General features: G+C 40.9%; 1 protein-coding gene across 9 annotated transcripts in view; it reads right to left on the reverse strand.

Moving 5' to 3' along the window:
* Positions 1-18,145, reverse strand: part of SRGAP2 (SLIT-ROBO Rho GTPase activating protein 2) — a 242,007-nt gene that overhangs the window by 167,973 nt on the left and 55,889 nt on the right. The gene's annotated exons all lie outside the window — the stretch shown is intronic.

The raw sequence follows: 18,145 nt of genomic DNA on the forward strand, positions 1-18,145 counted from the left end.
GAAAAAAATCTAAGAAATTCAGATTAGCTGAAGCACAGAGTTTAAGTGAGAGGGTGAAAAAAAAAAAAGAGAGACTGATTAAAAAGAGAGGCAGGGATCAAGCCCTGGAGAGTACTGCAAATAGTCTGAAGAAGAATGGAATTTTTCCTAAGAGCAGTGGGAAGCCATTAACACATGGAGTAGAAATTAGATAAGCAAACTACAGTGTTTTTAATGACATAAGTGTTCCACTCCAACTGAGAGCCAAAGTAGAAGCGAAATGTGAGACTTTTTATTTTCAGAGGGTTTAAGGTTTTTGAGACTCTTCTTATAATGACTCCCTCAACCTGAATATTCCAAATAAAGCAAAATGCAAATACCCCACAAAACACAAAAAGCCTAGTGCTTCCAAATATTAGCCAAAAAAACAACCACATGCATCGATCTTGTGAGTAGATCAGTGCCATCATTTAGATATTAGAGGCAGCAGCAGGGTATCTGCATGAGTCAGAAGATTTAGGTCTCTGGGTTTCACTTTCCTCATCTGAGAAACTGTGATAAGTATTTATCCTCTGCCTACCCACTTCACACCCTTTGAAGGCCATGTCTTGAACAATTAAGTGGAAAGGATTTTACCAGCTGCTTTTATTCAATCCCAGAGACAAGAAGAAGTAAATGCTTCAGAATGTACAGTTAAAAGGCTTTCCAATCATTTCACACCTCTGAAAAAATACTCCACTGTTCAAACCCATAGATGGGTTTATTCAGATTTGTCAGCAGGAACAAAATTCAGAGCAAAGTCAGCTGACAATTAAAAAAATACTGAAATAGGGCTTCCCTGGTGGCACAGTGGTTGAGAGTCTGCCTGCCGATGCAGGGAACACGGGTTCGTGCCCCGGTCTGGGAAGATCCCACATGCCTCAAAGTGGCTGAGCCTGCGCGTCTGGAGCCTGTGCTCTGCAACGTGAGAGGCCACAACAGTGAGAGGCCCGCGTACAGCAAAAAAAAAAAAAAAAAATACTGAAATAAATAAAATAAAAACTAAAGAAAAGACATTAAAACTCAGCTCTTGATTCAGTCTGGTTCCACAGTCATGGGATAGGCTTGGTCCAAATGAAGCTGACAGGAGTAAATTAGCCTGCATTTGGGAGACCCAGGTTCTAGATCTATGACTTGCATTGCTATTTCTTTTGTTGAATTAGTCATGACTTTACATGTCCCCAAAAGTTATTACTGACTTTAAAGATCAAAGAGAAAGTAAAAGCACCGTGCTGTGGGTTGCATCAGAAACGCGCTCAAGTTCCTATTGTTTTGTCGGGATTTTTCAAGGACATTCTAGAAAATCGTTTTACATTATTTTATGTGTCTCCAGACTTTCTGGGCAGGGATTATGCCAAAAAATGTTTTTAAAAATATTTTTTAAGACATTAAAATACATTTAGAGTAAATGACATGAAATAACACAGTAGCCTGACTAGATGAACCCAATGTGCTTAGAAATTTCATTTTCCTTTCCAATAGAGTAACTTCCCCAACTTTTAGAAAACAAAAAACAGAAAACCCTATTTTAGTTCTTTTTTATTAAGTGGCACATTTCTCAGAATGAAAGGCTGAGAGCACAGTTCCTCTAATTCACAAGACCAGTTTATACACACTTTCTATTACGACACTCAGCACAATGTACAGTAGTAAGCAATTTATATCTGTTTTCCCTGCCAGGCTAGGAGCGCCAGAAACCCAAGACCATGTCTTATTCACTGTTACATCCCAGCACCTAGTGCGAGGCTGGCATAAATGCTGAGCCGAAATAAATAGAAATGAGTTGTGCTTTCCGTGTCTTCCACAGTGTATCTTTGGCAGATTCCAACAAAGCCTCAGCGTTAACTACGTGCAGATCCTGGGTTAGCTAGACTCACAATGAAGATTTCTGCCTAATTGCCTCTTTCTCCACTCTTCCTTCCCCTTCCCTCTCCATTTCCAGAGGGAGTTCCCGCTGGAAATTGCACAACTCTTTGTGCAGACAGAAACAGCCAGCTTAGTTCCTGTTGACCTGAACAGCATTATGTTCTAGCACAATAACTTCTACCGTCATAGAAGGGTAACAAACCCAATCCGGGTTGTTTTTCTAACTAAAAACTGTCATTCCAACTTCTACATTTATCTCACAGAGCTAGAACCTTCCAAGGCATTCACTTCTCTTCTATCCTCACCAGTCCCATAATAAGCAAATACAACATTTGGACAGGCTAAGATAGTGTTTTAACTGTTTTGACCGTGACCCATAATGAGCAATACATGTTACGCTGTGCCCCAGTATACACATACACACACACACACACACACACACACACACACACACACCCCTAAAAAAAACTGATGCAATATTTATCCTTTTTACATCCAATGCACTTTGATATTTTCTATCCTTTTTTTTACTACTATGCCATTTACATTTTCAAAAAGCTGGTGAGAGACTTCCCTAGTGGCGCAGTGGTTAAGAATCCACCTGCCAAGGCAGGGGACACAGGTTCAATCCCTGGTCCGGGAAGAACCCACAGGCTGCGGAGCAACTAAGCCCATGAGCCACAACTACTGAGCCTGCACTCTAGAGCCCACAAGCCACAACTACTGAGCTCACACACCGCAACTACTGAAGCCCGGGTGCCTAGAGCCTGTGCTCCGCAACAAGAGAAGACACCGCAATGAGAAGCCCGTGCACCCCAAAGAAGAGTAGCCCCCACTCGCCGCAACTAGAGAAAGCCCGCGTGCAGCAACAAAGACCCAATGCAGCCAAAAAAATAAAAAAAAAACCTGGTGAGTGGGTGATAAAATTGGTTTCATGACCTGCTTGGCAAAGTCAATTTTTCTGCAGTCAGAAAACACTAGTCTGCAGACAGGGCTTTTGTCAGTGTTTTCAAAATACGTTTGGAGACTTTAGGCAGTAACACAACAGCTCTTGAAAACAAAACAAATAGAAAATCAGGTACACAAGATGAAATTCTCATCTAGAACAAACCATTCCACATCCCCTCGTGGAAAACTATGCCACCACCGGACTTCTTAGCACAAAGAAACACAGGGACTAGGTACTGATAAAAAAAAAGTCAGGGCTGGACTGGATCCAGATATGCCCAATATCCAACCAGGAGAGAACTCCTGTCCAAGAGTATTGCTCTGGCTGTGGTTTTCTGGGTATGAAGGTGGGTAATGCAGGCTCTCTAGTGATGCAGCCTGACCATCTCTTCCTGGAGTTCGAGTTTCAAAGGGCTTTCACGTCTATTTCTTCACTTAAACGTTATTGGAAAGTTCCTTTCCAGAATTAGAAAGTATTGTGTTGGTGGCATAGAAAAATGTTTCAGGATGCTCTCTGAAGCATATTTATGCCAAATATGCCAAAAATCATTCTTGAAGCAGAAGAGTTCTTAAGCAGAAGAAGGGGAGACGCTGGGTTAAGAAAAATATATGGACTTCCTGTTCTGTGTGCCAGGGAAGGGTGGATGGGAGGAACCTTACCAAAGGACCAAGTCTCAAAAAGCCCAGGTTCAGGTCTCTAGTAAGGCTTTGGTATAAGTTTCTCTACATTCTCCCTCATAATCAACCTCCCTCCCACCCCCAGTTCCTAAAGACAGACCTTACGGAGTTAAGAAGATGGGAGAGATACAAAACTATAAGATCCGATGGTACCTAGTGTGATGTACTTATGTATATAGACGTATAGATAGAGATATATACATAATTACAGAGTAAAAGCCAATGGCCTACATGGCATGACATGATCAAACATCATCTTCCCCTATAGACCCTATAGCCGCTCCTCTCAGACCTCATCTCCTACTCCTCCCCATCCCACCAAACCACTCTGCTTTAGCCATGCTATTCCTCAAATACACCAAGCACACTTGGGCCTCTGACCCTGCCCCAGGGCCTTTGCATTGGCTGTTTCCCCTGCCTGGAATGCTCTTCCTTCCCCTAGTATCCACTGACACCCTCCCCTCCTCCAAATCTTTGCACAAATCTTAGCACAAATGTGACCTACTTGGGCTTCCCTGGTGGCGCAGTGGTTGAGAATCTGCCTGCCGATGCAGAGGACACAGGTTCGAGCCCTGGTCTGGGGGGATCCCACATATGCCGCGGAGCGACTGGACCCGTGAACCACAACCACTGAGCCTGCGCGTCTGGAGCCTGTGCTCCACAACAAGAGAGGCCACGATAGTGAGAGGCCCGCGCACCGTGATGAGGAGTGGCCCCCGCTCGCTGCAACTGGAGAAAGCCCTCGCACAGAAACGAAGACCCAACACAGCCAAAAATAAAATAAATAAATAAATAATAATATTTTTTTTAAAATGTGACCTACTTTATAAGGCCTCACCTAAAGGCTTGCCACTCCCTGTTTTAAAATGCAACCAGACCTCACTACCCTGATCCTCTTTACTGTACTTTTGACCTTCTAAATACTAAGTAATTTACATATCCATCATGTTTATTATTTATCTCCATCTTGCCCCACTGGAATGTTAACTCACAGAGATCTTCGTTTTATTAACTGATATAAACCACGCACCTAGAGTAGTATCAGGTACCTGACAGACGATCAACAAAATAACTGTCGAATGAATAGATGAGTGAGTAAATAAAGGGATGAATAAATGTATAGTATAGAATATAGCTCTTTCTTCACCTACTTGGTGATGGCTAACACAAGAACAGGGCTTTCTATTCACAGATGGAGATGAATGACTGAAATACAAATGTTCATTTACACTAAAGGATAATGGTCAAACCAACAGTATAAAATTAATACTATCAGATCCTCCTCTGTTTTTACAGAATAATACTTTTCTGCAGGTGAGAATGACAGCCACCACAAAAGGAGAAAAGAGCCAAGAAAGGAAAGAGGTTTACAGGAAATCAGAAACTTTTAAAAGTTCACAACTTATCCATGAGCCATTTCTATTTACCTTTAACCAGAGAAGGAACAAACAGAAGTTTTAGGAAGATGTTTTTGTCAAGTCTCTGAATGCCTATAGCTCCCTCTAGAATGATTTATGAAGAGGCCAGACTGAAAACCACCAAGACTTTGGGTGTGTCTACTGGCCCCAAGGGTGATATGTGAACATTTGGGGGGCGGGCTTAAAAGCCAGCAGCCTAGATTTCCAATCCTGAAATTTAACAGAACTCAGCAGCAAATATCCAGCCGCTGTGCAGTAACAATTCAGGATCCTGAGCCTGCTTCTCTGTGGGAAGTTACCAGCCTAAAAATAAAATAAGGAAAGTTCAAAGAATCTTCCCCATTGGTCTCCTCCTCCGTGTCACTGAGGAGGAGATGGGTAGATGTATTTCCCACCAGCAAGCACAGTCCCCAGCCTAAGGAAAACCCCAGAAAGGATTTCAGGCCACAAGGGGGCAATTTCAGAAGGATGAGGCCATAAAACAATTACAGAGGGAAGAGGTTAATCTGTAGCTGGTCATAATCCATATGCCTAGAGCAGCATCACTGCAAAAGGCAATCTCACATCAGTCACTGGCTTTTCAACCCAGGCAATTTTCTTTACTCTCCCTTTTCCCCACCGCCCCCCCCCTCCACCAAAGAAAAACACATTTTATGATGAAGGAGGGGGAGAAAGAAGGCAGAGGGTTAGATTCCTCACATCTAAGCCCCTCAGGCAACCTGAATTTACTGAAGCCACTCTCCCTGAAGGGGGCATATTGTAACCAAGCTTCCTGCAGTACCTCCTGCCATGTGCAAAATTAAATTAAATGGTCCTTCACTTTTGAAATCCTGCCATCAGTGTACCAAAAGGAACATCTGAGTGTACCAGCCAGGGATGATGGCATTTCCTTTCTACCAACATACACAAATCATTAGGAGATTAAGTCTCTGAATAGCTAATGTGCATTTTCATAAAGAAGGAGAAGTTAAACACTCAGTCTAACACCCACATAGAAGGGGTTGAAAGGGACTGGGATTGCACTTGCTGCTGCCTTGGCAAAGTGGTGAAAAGCAGGGCGGACAGAAAGCTAATGGCTTTATTTACCTCACTTTCATGGAGTGAGGGGTGTGGGGAATGGACCTGGGAAACCCAGGGCCAAATGCTAAAAAGGGAGGAGAAAAGGGCTGCGGTAGGTGTACAAGGTCCGGGGAAGACTGCCCCACCCCACAGGAGCTGTTCTCTGTGGGCATTAAACCCAAGGACTCTGGAAGGCCTGCCACCACCACGCTGCAGATGGATGCTCTAAGGCAAACTGGGATTTAAAGCAAAGCAAGGTATTACTGTCACTTTGGTCCTTTCTGCTCTACCACAGTTTCCACTTTCTGATCCTAAAACTTAAACAAAAGATTTTGATGGTTTTAGTAATCCATCTCCCCTACCTTCCCCTGACTGAACAAAGTTATTTTCACACCCACCTAGTCTCACTTCCAGTATGCCTAAATTTGGAACAATGGAAGCAAGTGGGTGAAAAGAAACAAAGAAAGGAAAATTCAGGAAATGACAATCTTCAGAGCAGCAATATATAATTTTTGAAAAGTAACTCAGACTAGGAACAGACTGAATATAAAATTACATACAAATCCTATTTAATTCAAACCACTTCCATGTAACAACTCTTTATTGAGCTCTTACTATGCTCTGTGGAGAAGACAAAAAATTATGGGTCAGAGCCCTGATCAGTCTACGGCACAGCAGGCTCCTATTCAGGCTCCAGGAGGGGACTTTTGGGCAAACCTAGTAGAGGCCCTTGGTTAGGGATAGACAAGAAACAACTTGCACCTACCTCCAGGTCACTCTTAACGGTTTCTCTGTACCTACTTGCCACCCCCATCCCCAGAGTGGACAAAGAAGAAAGTCAAGTAGGCAAGGCAGAAGCAGGGAGAACTCAGGGGGTTGCCAGCAACGACGAGGAACACATACATGTTTCTTGATGAGTCGTCTGGCAAGAAGGGTGGTAGAAAGAATCTTTACATCATATTCTTACAATCTTCAAGGGCAGTCATTCACCGAGATTTTTTTTAAACTTCCAGAGTCATTTATAAGCCTGTTTCTCTCTCTTTTCCTCTATCCTGTTCTGAAAACTACAGAATTTTCAGAGAGAATAAGGAATAAAAGTACCTCTTGATCTGGGATAAAGGAAAAGATACTGGGGTATCAGAATTGACTGGGTAAAAGGGTGGGGGAAAAAAATCATAGAAACTGGGAGCAAGGGAATTCTGCAAAGCTCCCTGCCACATGATGTCTACCTTCCCAAGCCCGACCTCCAATTGTCTTCATAGAAACACATATCTGATATCACAAAAAACGCCATCAATTGGAACAGCTCATAAATTCTCATCTCTCAACTTCAGAAGGGTTTTTGTGAAAATGAAAAGTCTCCCCAGAAGCCTGAACTCTGAGGGTCATCAAAACAAGGACAGTCTCTTTTGAGCTTTCACATTGCTCTCCTCAATAGGGGCTGCTCCAGGGTCTGGGTCAGTCTGCAACTGAAGTGATATCAGCCCTCTCTGCCACTTATTCCTACTGTCATTATCCGCCAGGAACAAGCACAAGTCCAAAGCCTTCAGGCAAAAGGATTCTCTGGGTCCCAATTCTTCGCTGAAAAATTCAACAGCATGAACAATCTGTATTTCACAACAAAGAGGTTCCACCCTCAAAACGCAAGAACACAGAGGAAAGCCAAGGTGACAGAGCTCGAATTTTGGTAGAAAACACACATCCCCAGATATCTTCTTCCCCTGTCCAAGAGCAAAAGCTGACCAGGTATAGGGAGGAAAAACTCCTGCAGAGGCTAGTACACACCGCTCCTGTCCTTCCTCCCAGAAACCACCCTCTTTGGCAGGTGACCAAAGCCAAACGTCCTCCAGAGATGCACTGCCTTCTCCCATTCTGCAAGGCTTTAAAGCCAAGCTAGGGCCGCCTGCTGTTTTCGGGTACCCTTATAGCGCAGGGTTACAAGTCTCTGACCCTCTGTGTGCCAAATCCGACACCCTCAGAGATGCAAAAAGTGGAGCAAAGGAGTCTGTGTCTTCAAAGATGGAGAGAAAATGACAGTTTAAAAGAAAAGGTTAAAAGTCTCTCTTGATTATTATTTTCTTTATCTTGCTCTCCTGTATTTTCCAAATTGTCTATGATAAACATGTTGCTCTCCTAATTAGAAAAGAGGAATAAATGTCACTTAAAATGTTCTGGAAAATCAGTATAAGCACTATCCAGAATGCTCTGAGACAGTCCCTGGGGGTGGGGGGGGGGCATGGGGGGCGGGAAGCAGGAGATGGGAGGCTGAGAGAGAGAGAAAATCCAGTTTTTTTAAAAGAGGAGCAAAGCTAAGGGGTTGGAAAAGGGTGGGAATTTCCTATGGTTTATTGTGTGCATATTTAGAAAAAACTGAATTTGTAACAGAAGGCACCTGGTTAGTGTGCTGCCCAAGAAAAGACTCAAAATAGAGAATCACTATTTCTGGGTATGTTCTAAGAAGACAGATTTCTACCTTGATGTTTTTACCCCTGGGTGTGTCACGTTGTAAGACCCTGCTAGACTAAAGACTCCTAAAGGCTTAGCGTTTCTCTAATGTCTCAAAAGCTTGCCTCCTGTTTCAGGAGGGTCAGAAACAGCTCTTGGCCACTGCCAAGCAGACAAGTCAGGAACACCCCCCCGCCCCGCCCCGGCGGTAGAGAGCCCTCAGCTCCCCCTCCATCTCTGCTCTCCTCGTGGCCTCCAGGAACACTAGGGCCTGATGGGTTCTTCCTCACGAGACTACTGAGAGAGGCTTCTGATGTTAATTCAGTGCTACACGGGCCCAGGCTTGGAGGAAGCGCACACCACAGTGAGGGGAGAGACAGATGCCAATTTCCAACAGAAACATTTGTTGCCTTCCATCTCAGAAAACTCTGCTGGCAGAGAATAGTACAGGAGGATTTTGTCATTACAAAAAAAAAGCTAAAAAGCGCACCCCAGAAAAATGGACCAATCCTATGAGGATACAACCAATCCTCCATGCCTTTTAAGAGAAGGGAACCAAAATCCTCCTTCCTGAACTCTTGGCCATTTTTACCAAAGCCTGAGGGCTATGTCTCTCCCCAGCAAAGGTGCAACGCTGCCTAGTTAGAGCTCGCTAACCAGTCACTGACCCTGGTCAATGTCTACCATTACTGGCTAAAAACCCAGAATTATAGAAGGGAAGTTTATTTAGGTTCCTCTCCAGGCAAAGGTCTACAGCTGCCCATGGTAAGACCCTGCTAGTGTAGCAGAACCTGGGAACTGAGAAACCCTGAAGAGAAGTTAGATTCTTAACTCAAACAGCAGTCCCCCCCACCCCACACCCTGGGTGCTCACAAATCTACAGGGGCATTTTTTGGTCACCACAATGATTGGAGAAGTGCTACTGGCATTTAGTCCAAAGGGACAGAGATACACCCAAAATGCAAACAGCATCTTTGCTAAGAATTACTGTGGACAGTAGAAGCAGTTTTGTCTTGTTTTGTTTTGTTTTGTCTTATGTTTTCCTAAAGGGGTATAACAATCACCTGGGGAAACACTTTCCAACAGTAGAAACAGTGCAAAACAGTAAACAATGAGATGTTTCCCTCCTATCCCTGACCCTGCTTTAAAATTCTATACCTCTAAAGAAACACTGTTAATATTTTCTTGTATATCCTTCCAGATATATTCTATGTGTATACAAACATCTGTGTATATTCCCCTCCCCCTTGACTCTCTACCAAGTTTTTTTCATTTAACAGTATATCCTGGAGATTTTTCACATTAGCACTCAACTGGATGGTTGTGCTTTTATTTATTCAACTAGTCCCCTTTTGATGATCCTTGTCATTGTTTCCAAGTTTTTGCCACCATAAACAATGTCATTTTAAATGCAGATATGAGAATATCTATAGAATAAAGTCTAAGAAGGGAATTGCTATGTCAAAGGATATACGTATTTTAAATTCTTTCAGATACCACCCAACCAACAGAGTATAAGTGACTGCTACCTTGTACCCTGAGAACACAATGTATTAGCAATTTTTTTTTCTAATATGTGAAAAATGATTACGTGTTGTAGCTATAATTTAATTTGTATTTCCCTATTATGAGTGAGATCTGGGCATCTTTTCCTGCATTGTATGTTGCAACGTCTTTGTGGCTTTTTGTTTGTTTGAAGGAACAGTTCATGTTCTTTTTTTTTTTTTTATTGGAGTATAATTAGTTGCTTTACAATGGTGTGTTAGTTTCTGCTTTATAACAAAGTGAATCAGCTATACATATACATATGTCCCCATATCTCCTCCCTCTTGCATCTCCCTCCCACCCTCCCTATCCCACCCCTCTAGGTGGTCACAAAGCACCGAGCTGATCTCCCTGTGCTATGCAGCTGCTTCCCACTAGCTATCTATTTCACATTTGGTAGTATCTTTGCTCATTTTTTCTTTTGGATTCTGACCTCTTTTCACATTTTGTTGACTGTGAGCACTTTATCTATAAAAGAAATTAGCCCTTTGTCATGGGCTGCAAATATTCTTCCCAGTTTATTCTTTTGACTTTATATATTTTTTTAATTTATCAATCTTTTCTCAAATAGCTTCTGAATTTTCTGAATCATGCTTAGATTATAGTCCATGGTTTTAAAAAGTATTCTCCCATGTTTTCTTTTAGTATTTTTATGGTTTCTTTTTTTCCATGTATATTTTTAGTCCATCTAAAATTTACTTTCATATAAAGAAGATAGGGACCCAATAAAAATTTTTTTCTAAATGGCTACCCGGTTGTCTCAAAAACAGTTATTGAAAAATCCATTCCTCTCTCCCATCCCACCAATATGAAATTCCACATTTAATCGATGCTAAATGCCTGTGTGTATTTAGATCTGCTTCTGAATTCTCTATCCTGTTTTTCTAGATTCTATTTTTAATTTGGATATGGCAAAAATAAATCTAGGGAGCAACCTTGACACATCATAAGGAAAAGGAAATGGCTTCAATAGCCTAGAGACAGTGTTCATATAAATTGGAATTTAAAATCATTCTCTCCAGTGACTAAGTTCAATATTGCATGAGACTTGACCCTACACTTTGTCTTTTATTTATAAACAGTTTATATTTTCAAATGTAGGCCTTTTATTAAAATGTAACATACATATAGGAAAGGACACAACTCAAGTATCCAGCTTAAAGAATTTCCACAAAGGGAACAAAACCACACAACTCACACTCAGATGGAAAAAGAGTGCCCTAGGGCTCCACAACCTCTTTTGCATAGCTTTCTAGTCATTACCCTCCCCAAAGGAGGACCAAGATCCTGATCACTATCACCATAGATTTCTTCTGCCTGCTCTTAAGCTTCATATATTATTTTTATATTATATATTGCACATACATAATATATTACATATATAGAAACTTCACATATCATATATGAAGTTCATATTCCACATAACATATTACATATGTAACATTATATGTTATATGACATTTAAAAACAGGCAGAATGAATCTATGGTGAGAGTAATCATTTATGTCACTATATTGTATAAATTGTATAATCGAAATTTGCTAAGAGAGTAGAACTGAAATGTTCTCATCCCCCCACTGGCTTCCAAAAAGGATAAAGATGTGAGATGATGAATGTGTTAATTAACTAGATGGGGGGTGGGGGGGATGGTCACCATGTAAACTTGTATCAAATCACCATAATATAGACTTTAAGTATCTTACAATTTTTCATGTCAATTATATGTCAATAACTCTGAAATAAAAATGGAATAAAAATTTTTTAATGGAATCATATACCATGTACTCTTGTTTTCTGCCTCTTTTGTTCAACAGCATGACTATGAGATTTATCCATGTTGTTACAGGTACTTCTACTTCATATATTCTTATCAATAACTGCAGTAGTATTCCTCTGTGTGAATACAACACAAATTTATTGTGTTTATATTGTTTTACACCATTTTTACTGTTTCTACTATGCTATATTCATTTTATAGTCTTTTTTTCCTATTTGGGAGGGTAGGTATTTTTGTTCTAGTGGTTATCTTTATACTAATACTTTTTGTAGTGTCCATAGCCCCCTTTTCTCCTTACTTAGTCTCCTACTATTTGCTTTTCAGCTTTAATGAATCCTTGGACTCCTACCTATTAACTCTGTGACAATAGTAATGTCTTCTACGTCCCTTCTCTTCTTCTCCTCATTTTTATTTGGTTTGTTTCTATTTGTCAGAATATATGCATTATTTACACACATTATTCTATTATTATTCTGTTCTTATCTCTACCTTTGCTTTTGTCTATCTTTAACTATATTCCGTGAACACTTTGAAGATATTAATCCATTTTTTTCTGGCTTCCTATTTTTTTCTTTCCCCAATTGAAAGTTCAGCTGTCAGTCCTATTGAGTATCCATTGAATAGGTCTTTTTTTTCCTTTGGTTGCTCTTAAGATTTTCTTTTTGTCTTTGTTTCTTAGGCAGTTTTACCATGATGTGCCCAAAGTGTGCTTTTCTTAATTTATTCTGCATGCTTCAAAGAGCTTCTTGAATGTATAGGTTTTTTTGTTTGTTTTGTTTGTTTTTGCGGTACGCGGGCCTCTCACTGCTGTGGCCTCTCCAGCTGCGGAGCACAGGCTCCGGATGCGCAGGCTCAGCAGCCATGGCTCATGGGCCCAGCCGCTCCGCAGCATGTGGGATCCTCCCGGACCGGGGCACGAACCCATGTCCCCTGCATCGGCAGGCAGACTCTCAAATACTGCGCCATCAGGGAAGCCCCTTGAATGTATAGTTTGAATATTTTGTAGTTTTGGAGAACGACTCAACATTATCCCTTTAAATATTGCTTTTATCCTGGTCTCTCTGCCTCTCCTTCTGGGCCTCCAATTACTAGTATGTTAGATGTTTTCCACATGTGGCTCCCTATACCTCTAGTGTCTTTTTTATATTAAAATGAGAATTTTGGTCTCCATGCTTCCTTTGGCTATTTTCTTCTAGTATATCACTAGTTTACTAATTCTTTTTTCAACTACATGAGACCCATTCAATACATTCTTACTTTCATTTATTACATTTTTTAGTTTGATATTTGTCATTTTATTCTGTTTATAGCTTTCAGATCTCTGTCAAAATCATCAAATATTTTTCTTAACTCTTAAACATATTTTGCAAAGATTTTTTTTGTTTTGTTTTTTTGTTTTTCTTTGCAGTACGCGGGCCTCTCACTGTTGTGGCCTCTCCCGTTGCAGAGTACAGGCTCCGCATGCGCAGGCTCAGCGGCCATGGCCCACGGGCCCAGCCGCTCCGCGGCATGTGGGATCCTCCCAGACCGGGGAACAAACCCGTGTCCCCTGCATTGGCAGGCGGACTCTCAACCACGGCTCCACCAGGGAAGCCCTGCAAAGCTATTTTTTAATCCATGTCTGATAGCTCCATTATTTGGATCCTCTGTGAATGTTTCTATCGTCTGTTATTTCTCTTGCTTTCAAATCATATTTTCAAATTACCTTATATATCTGCTTGTTTTTTATTGTCTACTGAATATTTTATATGAAAAAATTATAGAAATAATTTAAGGCACAGCCATCCAGTCAAGATCCTTAATCCAATTACGCAGTTAGAGGGTATGAAGCTGGGCCTCAGTCCCTGGGAGGGCTAGTCAATTTCTAGTTCATGCTTAATTCTAAAATTCAGCCCTTCAGAGTATCAACCCAAAGCTCAAGATATTTACTAGAGCCCACTCTCCTTGGCAGGTCCTGAATACAATTTTTTTTTTTTTTTTTTTTTTTTCCGGTACGTAGGCCTCTCACTGTTGTGGCCTCTCCCGTTGTGGAGCACAGGCTCCAGACACGCAGGCTCAGTGGCCATGGCTCATGGGCCTAGTTGCTCCGCGGCATGTGGGATCTTCCCCGACCAGGGCACAAACCCGTGTCCCCTGCATCGGCAGGCGGACTCTCAACCACTGCGCCACCAGGGAAGCCCCTGAATACAATTTTTTACTCCTAGCCCGAGAAGTAAAATTTCTGTTAGGTTTCCAGCCTCTCAGCTGCATCTTCCAGATGTCCCTAGAAGAAAAGTTGCTCCAGGGCCACTCTGAGTTTTCCTCTTCTCCAGGATCTTGACCCCATAATGTCTTACTGCTTTGTTGGCTCTCCATGACTTCAAACAGATTTTTAAAATTCTGTCCTATTTGTTGTTCTATGTGGAATTACCTTGTCCATGATATGCAGAAGCGCTCCAATGAAGAAGCCTGGAGGCTGGAAGTGCAGAACTGGTGAGTAACTTAATGATGTCGTCAGGGATTCAGGGCTCCATTTGTTATTCTTTAGTGAATTAGCATGGCACTTTGTATCACAAAATGGCAACTGAATTTCCTGGCATCACATCATATTTCAAGCAATAAAAAGCATGGAGCATGAAAGAAATGTGCCACACCAGCCAGGTCTATTTCTCTTTCCAAATATTCTTTCATATATAAGAATTTTCTTCCTTTGGGTTCTTTTTGCCCTATTCATAATAAGTCACCTTCTCTTTTGTAACAGGAGACTATGGGCAAGTCACATAACCTCTCCAGGCCTCAGTTTCTGTCAAATGAGTGACTTGAACTAGATGATCTCTAAGTTCCTTCCAGCTTGAACATTCTTAGAGTCTATTAACTTAAGTGTCTTATTAGGAGAAAAGTAGAAAAAATTAGGGGAATTTACCTATTTAGGAGATAAGAACCAGAGTCTGAAGATACAGAATGTCCAGAGCTTTATCCCCTAGGTAGCAAAGGTCCCAGTTAAGTTAAAGCAACATATTAAATCCTAGATTTAAAAATTAGGTTGGAGAGAAGGAAATATGTTCACTTTATGAAAAATAATTCCAATCGTCTATCAGGTCTTGTTATAATGTTTTCCTAATACCTTTAAATTATTATTTGATTTACAGTAATTCAATTTGCACACAACTTTCAAAAACATCTCTAAGCTCTTTTTGTTCATGCCCAAGGACTATTATTTTATTATCATTTTCCTAAAACAGACCAACACTCCTTGGCTTGTGTATCACCAGGAATATCAGACATTCCTTCCTTTTTGGTATTTCTCTGACCACCCTTCTATGACTTTCGGGGCAATTTTTGGAGTGTTTCTCAAGCCCAACCCAAAACTTCAGCTATCAATATGCATTCAAAGGAAACATCTTTAAACTTCCAGCTTGAATTTTTATATATTTACTTATTTAGAGATGGACTGTTGAGAGATTCTATATATTTAGTTAAAAGAAATATGAAAAGATTCCTTAATCTTCCCCACCCTTCCTCACATTCCTCATAACCAATGCCCCCACCAAAAGGGGGTATAATTTGCCTACATTATGTCAAATATTTCAGCTTTATTTTCACCATGGAAAAAGCATTAAACTCAGCTGAATTATTCATGAGACCCTAGGTAACATGATAGTTGTTTTTGGCCTTAGGCTTCAATACTTTCAGCCTTGCAACTCATTTTAGGATTTCTGAATGGGGCTAACAAAGGGCTTTGCTATACACATCATTAAATTGTTGGCATGTGTCCTGGCACAGAAATTTACACTGCATCAACATACCCATATATTTGCAAGGATGCAGGGTAGTTCTTACTTTTATCCATTTTTTTCTATTTCCCTGAAGTTTCACCCAGATGGGATTTTCAGAGCATATGCCAATGTGAGATGACTGAAATATTCAAGATGGAAAAAAAAAAGGTCTGGGGTCCAGCTTAAAGATTCTCAGTCTACCTCTGAGGATGATCATAAGACTAGTTTGACTGATGAAGGGCAAACGTCACCATGCACAACCCTCTGGATTCCTTTGCATTGAGATTGCAAAAGCATTTTTCTGAATTAGCTCATAGAATTCAGCAGTCCATACTCACCTAATGCCCAGTTGTTTAATGAATCGTTCTTCTTTTAGCTGTCATTTAAACATGCCTGCTCTCCTGACCTTCCTCCATTCTGATTGCTTTGGTTTGTCCCAAAGAAAAGAGAGAAAAGAAAAGCAGACAAAGCTCTCCTTCCCCATTACAACACCCAAGCACCACTTTTCTCACTTCTTCACACCAAAGCAGAATAGGTGTTGCCCACTCTTGTACCAAGAGATTTCTTCCAGTCCTATGGTCACAGAAAATAAACCGCTGTCAGGTGGCAATGGAACCAATGTCCCTCAACAACCAGACCTGAGCGCTATCACTATGCTTCTTTCAGAAAAACTATAACCAGTCTCAAAACTTTCACTGGGGACATTTATGGAAATTTTAAGGAAATATTTCATCATCCTATTTTCTTTCAAAATTGTATTAGGTAAGATATAAGGAATATGCATCCATCTCTGTTCTACTTCTCCTCAGGATAAGAGCCAGGTTAACACTACTAAACTGGACCAGTGTCCACCAAGCAACCAGATGTCACAGCGGGACAGTCTGACTGCTGAAAATGGGTGCTCTCCGCGAGAGACTTAACACAACACATAAACAAAACTCAGATTTCATCTCCCAGTAAACCCAGTGGGATACTAATGAGTTTTCAAAGATGAAAAGCAAACTGATATCACTCTTGGCTGTCATTTTATTTTGGAATATACTAGCTATTTAATTTTGTCACAATGCTACCTAGTAATACGACAAATTTCTCTCTTACTTTTAGTGTTATTTTTTTTCCATGGCAATTGAAACTACTCTGGAAGCACCCAGAGTCTTAAGAATATCAGGAACTATTAAAGAACATTAACAAGAGCTCTGGCGGGGGGTGGGGGGTGGGGGTGGTTCCCATTTCCTTCTCATGACATCTTTGCTCTCTGGAGACTTGTCTATCACATGACCTCATTTATTTTCTTTCATAGCATCTATTTCAACTTGTAATTATTCATTTGTTTACTTATTTATTGTCTGTTTCCCTCATAGAATGTAAGCTCCATGAAGGAAGAGGTTTGTCTGTCTTGTTCACTGTTATATCCCAACCTAATAGTGCCCAGCCTGTAGCAAATACTCAAAAAATACACGTTAAGTAAATACTGAAGCAGTGGTGATGGGCTGGGTTCTGCTGTGTAACAATAAACATCCCCCAAATCTCAGTGGCTTGACACAACAAAAGCTCGTTTCTTGGTTATATTGTGTGTTCAACATGAATTAAAAGGGGAGAATGTGTCCATTGCTGTAGTTCAAGGACCCAGACTGACAGAGGCTCTACCTGGTCACAAATTTTCATATCACTGAGGCAGGAAAAAAGAACACTGCTTTGTCTCATACTGACAATTACTTCTGCTCAGAAATACCATGTATGGCCACATTTGCTGGCCAAAGCAAGTCACACGGCCACATCTAACTTCAAAGGGAAAAAGAAAAGTGGATATGAGCACTGGAAGCCTATGGAGAATTAAATAGCACATCTAGACTCATGCTGTTGTAAGGGGGTTCATTGGGTCCATTCCTCTGTGTCTGGGCAAGGTTGCAAATAGAAGAAGGTAACAGATGTACTAAAGAATCAAACTAACAATGGACATTACATACATCATATCAAAAAGCTTTTCACAATCAGTTACCGACTGATATTACCGGAAAAGTCTTTATAAAAAGAAAATATGTCTTAATTGCTCAATCAAGAGGAAATACCTGTATTCATCACGTCATTTACCTCAGGAACAAACTAAATGATTAAGATGCACTCGGTACTCATGCTCTTTGTAACTGAAAGTTCCCCCTTCTTGGGGACTGATAACCAACAGCAGGAAAAGGTGTAACAATTTGATGTCATGTTTTCAGATGACAAAAAAAAAAAACAAACCTCACTTAAATCCCATTCATAGATTTTTTTTTTTTTAATCCAAGTAATACCTGTGAACAAAAGCAGTAAACTGGCAGCAGCATTTAAACCCACAAAGATACCCCCTACCCCATTACCGCGGAAGGCCCACACAACGTTCTGACCCACGTACAGAACTTTCCCTAGAGCTCGTCTTTTGGTATTTCCTGCCAATATAAAGCGTGATTTCATTCCTGCTAGACGGGCCTTTTTTTATCTCCACCAGTCAGACTCTCACAGTGAGATAACCTCCAGTCACAACTCTCTCTCCAAATGAATTCCCAAGTTGCCATGGTAACTAACACCTTCCTCCCAACTGTCAATATGTTTCCCAGTCTTAAAGGCAGCCCTCTTGATTTACTGCCAGAAGTCTCCTC

The sequence above is a fragment of the Neophocaena asiaeorientalis genome, unplaced genomic scaffold (genome assembly GCF_003031525.2).
Source record: "Neophocaena asiaeorientalis asiaeorientalis breed wild unplaced genomic scaffold, Neophocaena_asiaeorientalis_V1.1 scaffold67, whole genome shotgun sequence".
Classification (NCBI taxonomy): domain Eukaryota; kingdom Metazoa; phylum Chordata; class Mammalia; order Artiodactyla; family Phocoenidae; genus Neophocaena; species Neophocaena asiaeorientalis.